Genomic DNA, 11,981 nt, shown 5'->3' with positions numbered 1-11,981 from the left:
TGGGGACCAAGATGGAGGGATTTTCTCAGGTCATGCAGCTAGTTATCCACTTCTAGCTTGGTGTTCAGTTGACCTTCTCGTTGCTTCTGAAATAAAAGATCCATTCATGCTAATTTAAGGTTCCCTCCTCAGTGCCTGGGCTCAAGCTAGTCCCAATGGTGAAATAGCCTCCTCCTCCTTCCACCCCCTACTAGAGTCTCTTCTTACCCAAATTCTGCCTTTCCTTGAAGATTAGATGATGCCGCTTTGATGAAGTACTGCCCAGTTCCACTTTCATCTGAGTTCCTGTGGAATCTTATCACCTTTCAGATGGTACCCATCACTTTTTAGGATGTGCTATCATCATCAACATACTGGCCTCACTCCCTACTAATCTGCTCACTCCTTGAGAAAAGGTCTTAGTTCTGATTTTTCATGATTATTTTTACATCTCTTGCAACCATTCACAAATATTAACCATCAAAAAACCTGTTGCCATCGAGTTGATTCTGACTCATAGTGACCCTATAGGACAGAATAGAACTGCTCCATAGGGTTTCCAAGGCTGTAAATCTTTATGGAATCAGATTGCCATATCTCTCTCCTGAGGAGTGGTTGAAGGGTTTGAACCACCAACCTATCAGCTAGCAGCAAAATACTTTAAGCATGGCACCACCAGGCTCTTTTCAACAAATATTAGGCAATCAGTAAAACTTGCTGAATGAATGGATCCAAACTTTGAACTGCCAGACATTTCTGCTGTGTTGCACTGTAGGAATAAATTATGGATAAGGTGCTTACAGCACAAAGACTCCACATCTGAAAGCTTATCATATATATATATATTTTGTCTTGCATCCCATTAATCTTGCTAACATGATAGGTCAGATATGTATTATTTTGTATGATTTTCTATTAGGAATTATTATGTATTAAATTATGCATTGCTTATTATGTATTACAACACTTGTAATAGCAATGATTAAGCAAAACTGCCTTAATGGATGTCTTTATTATTCCGTTTTTCTCTTGAGGTGCCCTAAGGCTACCTACTGTCCAAACAGGACTCAGCACTGGCTATCTCTCTTGCTGCTGACTTGTATTGACTCTCTAAAACTCTCTATACCGATTTGACCTTGTGGGTCACTGTAACGGGTTATATCCTCTGTGGAATGGGCAATGAGGTTCTTGAACCAGTTTCAGCTCCATACTTTCCAGGCGATTTGGTTTTATGGATGTTTACATGGAGTGTCGTGGGCTTTCTCTGATCTTTCAGAAGGGACCACATACTGTAAAAATAGTCCTCTTGGGGCTGGGGACCATGGTCTTGGGAAACATGTAGCTCAATTGGCATAACATAGTTTATAAAGAAAATGTTCTACATCCAACTTTGGTGACTAGTGTCTGGGATCTTAAATGCTTGTGAGCAGCCATCTAAGATACTCCAATGGCCTCACCCCATCGGGAGCAAGGGAGAATGAAGAAAACCAAAGACATAAGGGAAAGATTAGTCCAAAGGACTAATGGACCACATCTACCACAGCCTCCATCAGGCTGAGCCCAGCACAACTAGATGGTGCCCAGCTACCACCACCGACTTCTCTGACAGGGGTCACAATAGAGAGTGCCAGCAGAGCTGGAGAAAAATGTAGAACAAAAGTCTAACTCACAAAAAAAAGAAAGAAAGAAACAAAAAAGACCAGAGACTGGGGAAACCCTGGGAGTGTGGCCCCTGGACACCCTGTTAACTCATTATTAAAGTCACTCCTGAGGTTCACCCTTCAGCCAAAGATTAGACAGGCCCATAAAACAAAACAAGAGTAAATGGGCACACCAGCCCAAGGGCAAGGACGAGAAGTCAGGAGGGGACAGGAAAGCTGGTAATGGGGAACCCAAGATTGAGGAGGAGAGAGTACTGACATTTCATGGGGTTGGCAACCAATGTCACAAAACAATATTTGCATTAATTGTTTAATGAAAAACTAGTTTCCTCTGTAAACCTTCATTTAAAATACAATAAAAAAAATAGCCTTCTCACCAGTGACTTTCTCCCGATTTCCACTTTATAACAATTAGCTGAGAATTAGGCCTACTAAGAGCTAGTGGCCAGCCAGGACCGTGCTGCCTTAGGAGATTGTTGAAATACCCCATTCACATGACTGCCCCTCTACTCCGAAGACTCTAAGTTGCCAGATTATAACCTGAGAAAATCTGAACTTTTTTCTTTCTCATTTCTTCTGAGTCTAAAAGTTTTGAATAGGGACTGTGTCAATTAGGTTTTGTTTCATAAAAAAATCACCTCAAAACTTAGTAGATTAAAATAGCAATAATTTATTTAGCTTATAATTTTGCAGGTTGGCAATTTGGGAGGGCTCAGCTGGGCAGTTCTTCTGATTTGGCTGGGATCACTTGTGTATATGGTCAGCTGCTAGGTTGGCTCCGGCTGGTTGATCTAGGATAGACTCAGCTGGGATGGCTCATCTCTTTTTCACATGATTGCTCATCCTTTAGAAGGCTAGTCTGATCTTTATTTCCTCGTGGCTGTGCCAAATTCAAGAGAAAAAATCAAGGAGGCAGAGCCAAGACGGCAGAGTAGTTAAACACTTCCGGTGGTCCCTTTTATAAAGAAGATCCAAAAAAAAAAGTGAAATGATTATATATAAGACAAACTAGGAGTCCTGAACATCAAAGGCAAAGTTAGAGAACAGACTGAGCAGCAGGGGGGAGGGAGAGACGGTTCACAAATGGTGAGGACTTGCCAGACCTGACTTGGCAGGAAACCTCAGGCACAACCCCCTGGAGTGACAACATCAGGGCTGGGAGCAGTGTTCTGGATGCGGTTTCCTCAGGGAGAGACACTACAGCCTACTCACACCTGCGGAACCAGAGAAGAACGGTGCTTTTGGCAAAAGCTAAGTACTTGCATCTATTTTACTGTGCACGCAGCCCCCAAGCTGACTTCAGTGGCAGTCAATTTTTTGGGGCCTGAGTTAGGTCCCGCTTCACACCTTGAGCCATTCTCCCGGCCTTGGAGAAGGAATAAATTAACAATTGAGGGAAAAGATAACCTGCCAGTTCTCCTAACCTGGACAGAAGCGGCTCCTGTCTAGGCACAAACAGTCTGTGGACTTTGAATACCTGTCACCCCTGCATGGACCCGTGTGGGCCCATTTCAGGAGAATAGGCCCATGTTGGCAGACTGCAACTGTTTCAGCTGTGTGATGAAGAGGTGGGTTTTTAATGTTTGACACTGCTTTGCCTATTAAACAGGGTCCTCACCTACCCACATTAGGGGCCTAAGGACTGGTGGCTCCACCCATGTCACCTATCCACCCGAGATAGGGGTCCAAGAATAAGTGGTACCTCCCAGTCCTTAAAACCAAAGCAATGGGTGCCCATGGTCCATCTGCAGAACCTACCCACCTGTGTGCTCTAGGAAACAGGGGTGTGCTTTCCTCACAGGCACTTGGGGGACAGTTGTCAGCCCTCTGCCTTGTTCAAAGCATGACCCCCTGCTGCAACCAGATACCTGTGCCTACACCAATGACCCCTGCCCCTCTAAGACTGTAGGACAGAGCCCATACCATGAACTTGATGACCAGCTACCTGGACACCAGAGCTGAATCCATACAAGAAAAGTGAATGGGCTCCTAGGCTCATATACCTGATTACAGCTCTAGCCATCTGGTGACAGGACATCAGAACTTCAAAGGTGAAAATAATCAAGCTAGCTCAGTCAAGCAGCCTGTTTGGGCATATCAAAACAAAACAAAGCAAGAAGCTAGGATACAGTAAGCAAGCATAAAATAAATTAATACAATAAATTATAGCTGGCTCAGACAAAACAGTCAATATCAGATCACATGAAAAAGCAGAACACGATTGCTTCAACAAGCTCTCAGAACAAAGAATCAAGGAATCTTCCAGGTGAAGGTGTTCTCCTGGAATTACCAGATGTAGAGTACAAAAGATTAATATGCAGAACTCTTCAAGACTTCAGGAACGAGATCAGGCAAAATGCAGAACCAGCCAAGGAATACATAGATAAAGCAGTTAAAAAATTAAAAAGGTTATTCAATAACATAACGTAAAATTTAATAGGCTGCAAGAATCCTTAGAGAGGCAACAATCAGAAATTCAGAAGATTAACAATAATATTTCAGAATTAGACAACAGAAAGTCAAAGGAAGAGAAATGAGGAAATGGAAGGGAGAATTAGAAGACTGAAGATAAAACACTTGGCACCGATATATTTGAAGAAAAATCAGATAAAAGAATTAAAAAAAAAAAAAAGAAGCAACCCTAAAAAATCATGTGGGACTATATCAAGAGAAATAATCTACAAGTGATTGGAGTACCAGAAAATACAGAGAAAACTGTTGAAGATCTGTTGGCAGAAAACTTCCCTGATACTGTAAAAGATGAGAAGATGTCTATCCAAGATGCTCATCGAATTCCACAAAAGGTAAATCTCAAAAGAAAGTCACCAAGACCTATAATCAAACTTGCGAAAACCAAAGATGAAAAGAATTTTAAGAGTGGCTACAGATAAACAAAAAGTCACCTACAAAGGAGAGTCAATAAGAATAAGCTCGGACTACTCAGCAGAAACCATGCAGGCAAGAAGGCAATGGGATGACTTATATAAAGTATTGAAGGAAAAAAATTACCAGCCAATAATCATATATCCAGCAAAACCGTCTCTCAAATATGAAGGTTAAACATTTCCAGATAAACAGAAGTCTAGGGAATTCGTAAAAGCCAAACCAAAACTACAAAAAATACTAAAGGGAGTTTTCTGGTTAGAAAATTAATAATATCAGATATCAACCCAAGACTAGAACACAGGACAGACCAACCAGATGTTCACCCAGATAAGGAAATCACAAAAATAAATCAAGATAAAAAAACCTTTGAAACAGAGAAACAGTAATGCCATTACGTAAAAGATGACAACATTTAAGCAACAAAGAGGAACTGAAAAATGTAGTCATAGATCTTTCAGATGGAGAAGAAGTCAAAGTGATATAAAGAAATAAAAGTTAGGTTTAAACTTAGAAAAATAGGGGTAAATATTAAAGTAACCACAAAGGAGACTAACAATCCTACTCATCAAAATAAAATACAAGAAGAAAATAAAGACTCAGCAAAAACAAAATCAACAACAATGAATAAGAGGAAAAGGCAATATATAAAAATAAACTACTCAGCACAAAAATTAAGTGGGAAAAAGGAACTGTCCACAACACACAAAAAAAAGACACCAAAATAAAAGCACTAAACTCATGCCCTATCAATAATTTTGCTGAATGTAAATGGACTAAATGCACCAAAAAGAGACAAATAGTGTCAGAATGGATAAAAAATCGTGATCCATCTATACACTGCCTACAACAGACACACCTTTGACTTAAAGACACAAACAAACTAAAACTCAAAGGGTGGAAAAAATATATTAAGCAAACAACAATCAAAAAAGAGCAGGAGCGGCAATATTAATTTCTGACAAAGTAGACTTTGAAGTTAAATCCACCACAAAGGGATAAGTAAGGATACTATATAATGATTAAAGGGACAATATACTGGGGGGTTACAACCATATTAAATGTTTATCTACCCAATGACAGGGCTGCAAGATACATAAAACAAATTCTATCAGCATTGAAAAGTGGGATAGACAGCTACACAATAATAGTAGGATACTTCAACACCCCACTTTCAATGAAGGACAAGACATCCAGAAAGAAGCTCAATAAAGACACGGAAGATCTAAATGCCACAATCAACCAACTTGATCTCATAGACATATACAGAACACTCCACCTAACAGCAGCCAAGCATACTTTCTTTTCCAGTGCACAGGGAACATTCTCTAGAATAGACCACATAAAGTAAGCCTTAACAGAATCCAAAACCCTGAAATATTATGAAGCATCTTCTCTAACCACAAGGCCATAAAAGTAGAAATCAATAACAGAAAAGGCAGGCAAAAGAAATCAAACACTTGGAAACTCAATGATACCCTGCTCAAAAACAACTGGGTATAGAAGACATTAAAGATGGAATAAAGAAACTCATAGAATCCAATGAGAATGAAAATACTTCCTATCAGAACCACTGGGACACAGCTAAAGCAGTGCTCAGAGGTCAATTTATGTAAATAAATGCACACATCCAAAAAGAAGAGAGAGCTGAAAGAGCCGAAATTGAAGAATCATCCCTACAACTTGAACAAAGAGAGCAACAAAAGAAACCCTTGTACCAGAAGAAAGGAAATAATAAATATTAGAGCAGAACTAAATAAAATAGAAAACAGAAAAACAATTGAAAGAGTTAACAAGACCAAAAGCTGGTTCTTTGAAAAAATCAACAAAATTGATAAACCATTGGCCAAACTGACAAAAGAAAAACAGGAGAAGAAGCAAATAACCCGAGTAAGAAATGAGATGGACGATATCACAACAGACCCAACTGAAATTAAAAGAATCATATCAGATTACTATGAAAAATTGTACTCTAACAAATTTGAAAACCTAGAAGAAATGGATGAATTCTAGAAACACACTACCTACCTAAACTAACACAAATAGAGGCAGAACAACTAAATAAAGCTGTAACAAAAGAAGAGACTGAAAGGACAATTTAAAAAACTCCCAACAAAAAAAGCCCTGGCCCGAACAGCTTCACTGCAGAGTTCCACCAAACTCTCAGAGAAAAGTTAACACCACTACTACTAAAGGTATTTCAGAGCATAGTAAAGGAGGGAATACTCCCAAACTTATTCTATGAGGCTAGCATATCCCTGATACCAAAACCAGGTAAAGACACCACAAAAAAAGATACAGACCTATATCCTTCTTGACCTTAGATGCAAAAATCCTCAACAAAATTCTAGCCAGTAGAATTCAACAACATATCAAAAAAAAAAATTTCCCCATGACCGAGTGGGATTCATACCAGGTATGCAAGGATGGTTCAACATTAGAAAAACAATTAATGTAATCCATCATATAAATAAATCAAGAGACAAAAACCACATGATCTTACCAATTGATGCAGAAATGGCATTTGACAAAGTCAACCACCAATTCATGATAAAAACTCTCAGCAAAGAAGGATTAAAAGGAAAATTCCTCAACATAATACAGGGCTTTTATACAAAGCCAACATCCTCCTAACTGGAGAGAGTCTGAAAGCATTCCCCTTGAGATCGGGAACCAGACAAGAATGCCCTTTATCACCACTCTTATTCAACATTTTGCTGGAGGTCCTAGCCAGAGCAATTAGGCTAGATAAAGAAATAAAGGGCATCCAAATTGGAAAGGGAGAAAGTAAAAGTATCTCTATTTGCAGATGTCATAATCTTATACACAAAAAACCCTAAAGAATCCTCAACAAAACTACTGGAACTAATAGAAGAGTCCAGCAGATTATCTGGATACAAGGTAAACATACAAAAATCAGTTGGATTCCTCTACACCAATAAAGAGGAAATCACCAAATCTATACCATTTACAGTACCCCCTCAAAAGAAAAAATACTTAGGAATAAATCTTACCAGAGATGTAAAAGGCTTATACAAAGAAAACCACAAGAAATGACTGCAAGAAACCACAAGAGACCAACATAAGTGGAAAAAATACCTTGCTTAGGAATAGGAAGATTCAACATTGTAAAAAATGTCTATTCTACCCAAAGGAATCTATAGATACAATGCAATTCTGATCCTAATTCCAACAACATTTTTTAATGAGATGGAGAAACAAATCACCAACTTTATGTGGATGGGAAAGAGGGCCTAGATAAGCAAAGCATTACTGAAAAAGAAGAACGAAGTGGGAGGCCTCACACTACCTAATTTTAGAACCTAATTTTACTGTCACAGTAGTCAAAACAACCTGGTACTTGTACAACAACAGATACATAGACAAATGGAACAGAATTGAGAATTTGGACATAAATCCATCCACATGAAGAGTTGATATCTGACAAAGACCCATAGTCAGTTAAATGGGGAAAAGACAGTCTTTTTAACAAATGGTGTTGACATAACTGGATATCCATCTGCAAAAAAATGAAACAAGACCCATACCTCACACCATGCACAAAAAAGAACTCAAAATGGATGAAAGACCTAAATATAAAATCAAAAACAATAAAGATCATGGAAGAAAAAATAGGGACAATGTTAGGAGCCTTAATACATGGCATAAATAGTATACAAAACATTACTAAAAATGCAGAAGAGAAACTAGATAACTGGTAGCTCCTAAAAATCAAATACCTATACTCATCCAAAGACTTTACCAAAAGAGTAAAAAGATTACCTACAGACTGGGAAAAAGTTTTTAGCTATGACATTTCTGATCAGCATATGATCTCTAAAATCTACATGATACTGCAAAAACTCAACTGCAAAAAAACAAATAACCCAATTAAAAAATGGGCAAAGGATATGAACAGTCCCTTCACTAAAGAAGACATTCAGGTAGCTAACAGATCCATGAGGAAATGCTCACGATCATTAGCCATTAGAGGAATGCAAATCAAAACTACAATGAGATTCCATCTCACTCCAACAAAGCTGGCATTAATCAAAAACACACAAAATAATAAATGTTGGAGAGGTTGTAGAGAGACTGGCACACTTATGCACTGCTGGAGGGAATGTAAAATGGTACATCCACTTTGGAAATCCATCTGGCACTTCCTTAAAAAGCTAGAAATAGAACTGTCATAGGATCCAGGAATTCCATTCCTTGGAATATATCCTAGAGAAATAGGAGCCTTTACACAGATATATGCACACCCATGTTCATTGCAGCACTGTTTACAATACCAAAAAATGGTATATTCACACAATGGAATACTACACATGGATAAAGAACAGTGATGAATCCATGAAACATTTCATAACGTAGAGGAATCTGGAAGGCATTATGCTCAGTGAAATTAGTCAGTTGCAAAAGGGCAAATATTGTATGAGACCACTATTACAAGAACACAAGAAGTAGTTTAAACAGAGAAGAAAATATTCTTTGATGGCTATGAGAGTGGGGAGGGAGGGAGGAAAGCGGTATTCATTAATAAGGCAGCAGATAACTATTTTAGGTGAAGGAAAGACAACACACAATACAAGAGCAGTCAGCACAACTGGACTAAAACAAAAGCAAAGAAGTTTCCTGAATAAACCAAATGTTTCAAAGCCCAGAGGAGCAGGGGCGGGGGTTTGGGGACCATGGTTTCAGGGGACTTCTATGTCAATTGACATAATAAAACCTATTAATTAAACATTCTGCATCCCACTTTCGTGAGTAGCATCTGGGGTCTTAAACGCTAGCAAGCGGCCATCTAAGATGCAGCAATTGGTCTCAGCCCACCAAAGACACAAGGTAACTATGAGCCCAAGAGACAGAAAGGGCCACATAAATCAGAGACCACGTCATCCTGAGACCAGAAGAACTAGATTGTGCCCGATTACAACCAATGACTGCCCTGACAGGGAACAGAACAGAGAATGCTTGATGGAGCAGAAGAGCAGCGGGATGCAGACCTCAAATTCTCGTAAAAAGTCCAGACTTAATGGTCTGACTGAGACTGGAAGGACCCCAGAAGTCATGGTCCCCAGACCTTCTGTTAGCCCAGAAATGGAGCCATTCCCAAAGCCAACTCTTCAGACACAGATTGGACTGGACTATGGGATAGAAAATGATACTTTTGAGGAGTGAGCTTCTTAGCACAAGGAGACACATGAGACTATGTGGGCAGCTCCTGTTTGGAGGGAAGATTAGTAGGTAGAGGGGCACAGAAGCTGGCTGAATGGACATGGGAATACAGGGTGGAGAGGAGTATGGTGTCTCATTAGGTTGAGAGCAACTAGGAGTATGTAGCAAGGTGTATGAGAATTTTTGTATGAGAGAGTGACTTAAAGCACAATAAAAATAAATTAAAAAAAAGAGAAACAATCAAAATGTCCAATACTTTTTGAGGCAGTAGCTTAGAATTGGCCCATTACTCTGCCATATTTTATTTGTCCATGCAAATCACAAGGTCAGCCTACAATAAAGGAGTAAGGAAATAGACTCCAAATCCTGATAGAAGAAGTTGCAAAGTCATATATGCAAAGGGGTGTATGTTCAGTGGGAGAAATAATTGCTTCTAGTTGTTTTACAATCTACCAAAACAACTCACAGAGTTTCCAACAAAACGCAGCTAGACTACTGATACTGGACAAATAAAGGCATTCCTCCACTGGGAAGAGGTAACAAAAAACAGAAACACAGATAACCAGACATATGAAAAGACTTGGTGGTTGAGAAAAGGGGACTGTTTGGAGCATTAGAGTAAATCCCCTTCCCAACCACCTTTTTTATTTACTGCAAGAAAAAGAGTATTGTGTTCCCAGTATGATTTGAGAGGATATTGAACTTACTAAAACAAGAGCAGATAGTAATAAAAGGAAAAAGTCTGAGAATAGGACAAATAAAATCAAAGTATTCTAATGTCTTTGCATTATCCTGTAAGAGAATAAAAGCTATAAATCAGCATTAGACTTCTCTAAGTCATCTATACCTTCCATAGTTTCTGGCATAATTGATAAAAGAATAATCAATAAGTGTATAGCTTCCAAACTACTGGGGGTGGGGAGGGGAAGATGGGAAATCAAAGAATTAAAAAAAAAATCCTAAAGGAAGGCAAAAAATGGAGGGTAAAGATGAACATAGGGTAAATGTGGAAAGTAATTCAGTAAGATGGCATATTTAAAAACAAATATATTAGTAATTACATAAAATAGGGATGGACTAAATAATCCAATTAAAAGACAGAGATGTTAAACTGAATAAAATGCAACACCTGGCTGCATAGGAGAGAAACATCTGAAACATAAGAGTATGTCATAGTTCATAAAATAAAATGATAGAAAAATATATACCATCAAACAGCCCCAAAAGCTAGTGGTATATTCATATGAGCCAAATTAGACTCTAAGGCAAAGCCTAATCTCTTTACAGGAGACAAAATGGTACACTTTAAGGAGAAAAGATTCAATTAGCTAGGAAGAAATAAAGATTTTAAATGTTTATACACCAAATAATATTGCCTCAAATTATATAAAGCAAAATTGGCAGACGTATAAGGTGATCCAACTATAAAGGTGATCCAATTGAATGTGAAAATTATTAAACAGTATCATTAATATCACATGCAAGCAAAATTTTGCTGAAGATCATTCGAAAGAGGCTGTAGCAGTATATCTACAGGGACTGCCAGAAATTCAAGCCAGATTCAGAAGAGGATGTGGAATCAGGGATATCATTGCTGATGTCAGATAAATCCTGGCTGAAAGCAGAGAATACCAGAAAGATGTTTACCTGTGTTTTATTGACTATGAAAAGGCATTCAACTTTGTGGGTCATAACAAATTGTGGATAACGTTTCCAAGAACAGGAATTCGAGAACACTTAATTGTGCTCATGAGGAACCTGTACACAGGTCAAGAGGCAGTCAATTGAACAGGACGATGGGATATGGTGTGGTTTAAAGTCAGGAAAGGTGTGTGTCAAGCTCGTATCCTTTCACCATACCTATTCAATCTGTATGCTGAACAAATAATCTGAGAAGTTGGACTCCATGAAGAAGAATGGGGCATCAAGATCAGAGGAAGACTCCTTAACGACCTGCATGATGCAGGTGACACAACCTTGCTTGCTGAAAGTGAGGAAGACTTGAAGCACTGAGTGATGAAAATCAAAGACCACAGCCTTCAGTATGAATTACGCCTCAACATAAAGAAAACAAAAATCCTTACAATTAGACCAATAAAAAACATCATGATAAACGGAGAAAAGATTGAAGTTGTTAAGGATTTCACTTTACTTGGATCTACAATCAACGCCCATGGAAGCAACAGTCAAGAAATCAAAAGACAGATTGCATTGGGCAAATCTCCTGCAAAAGACTTCTTTAAAGTGTTGAAAAGCAAAGGTGTCACCTTTAAGACT

Source organism: Elephas maximus, chromosome 1, assembly GCF_024166365.1.
Source record: "Elephas maximus indicus isolate mEleMax1 chromosome 1, mEleMax1 primary haplotype, whole genome shotgun sequence".
Lineage (NCBI taxonomy): Eukaryota > Metazoa > Chordata > Mammalia > Proboscidea > Elephantidae > Elephas > Elephas maximus.
Note: the sequence above shows the minus strand (reverse complement) of the source record.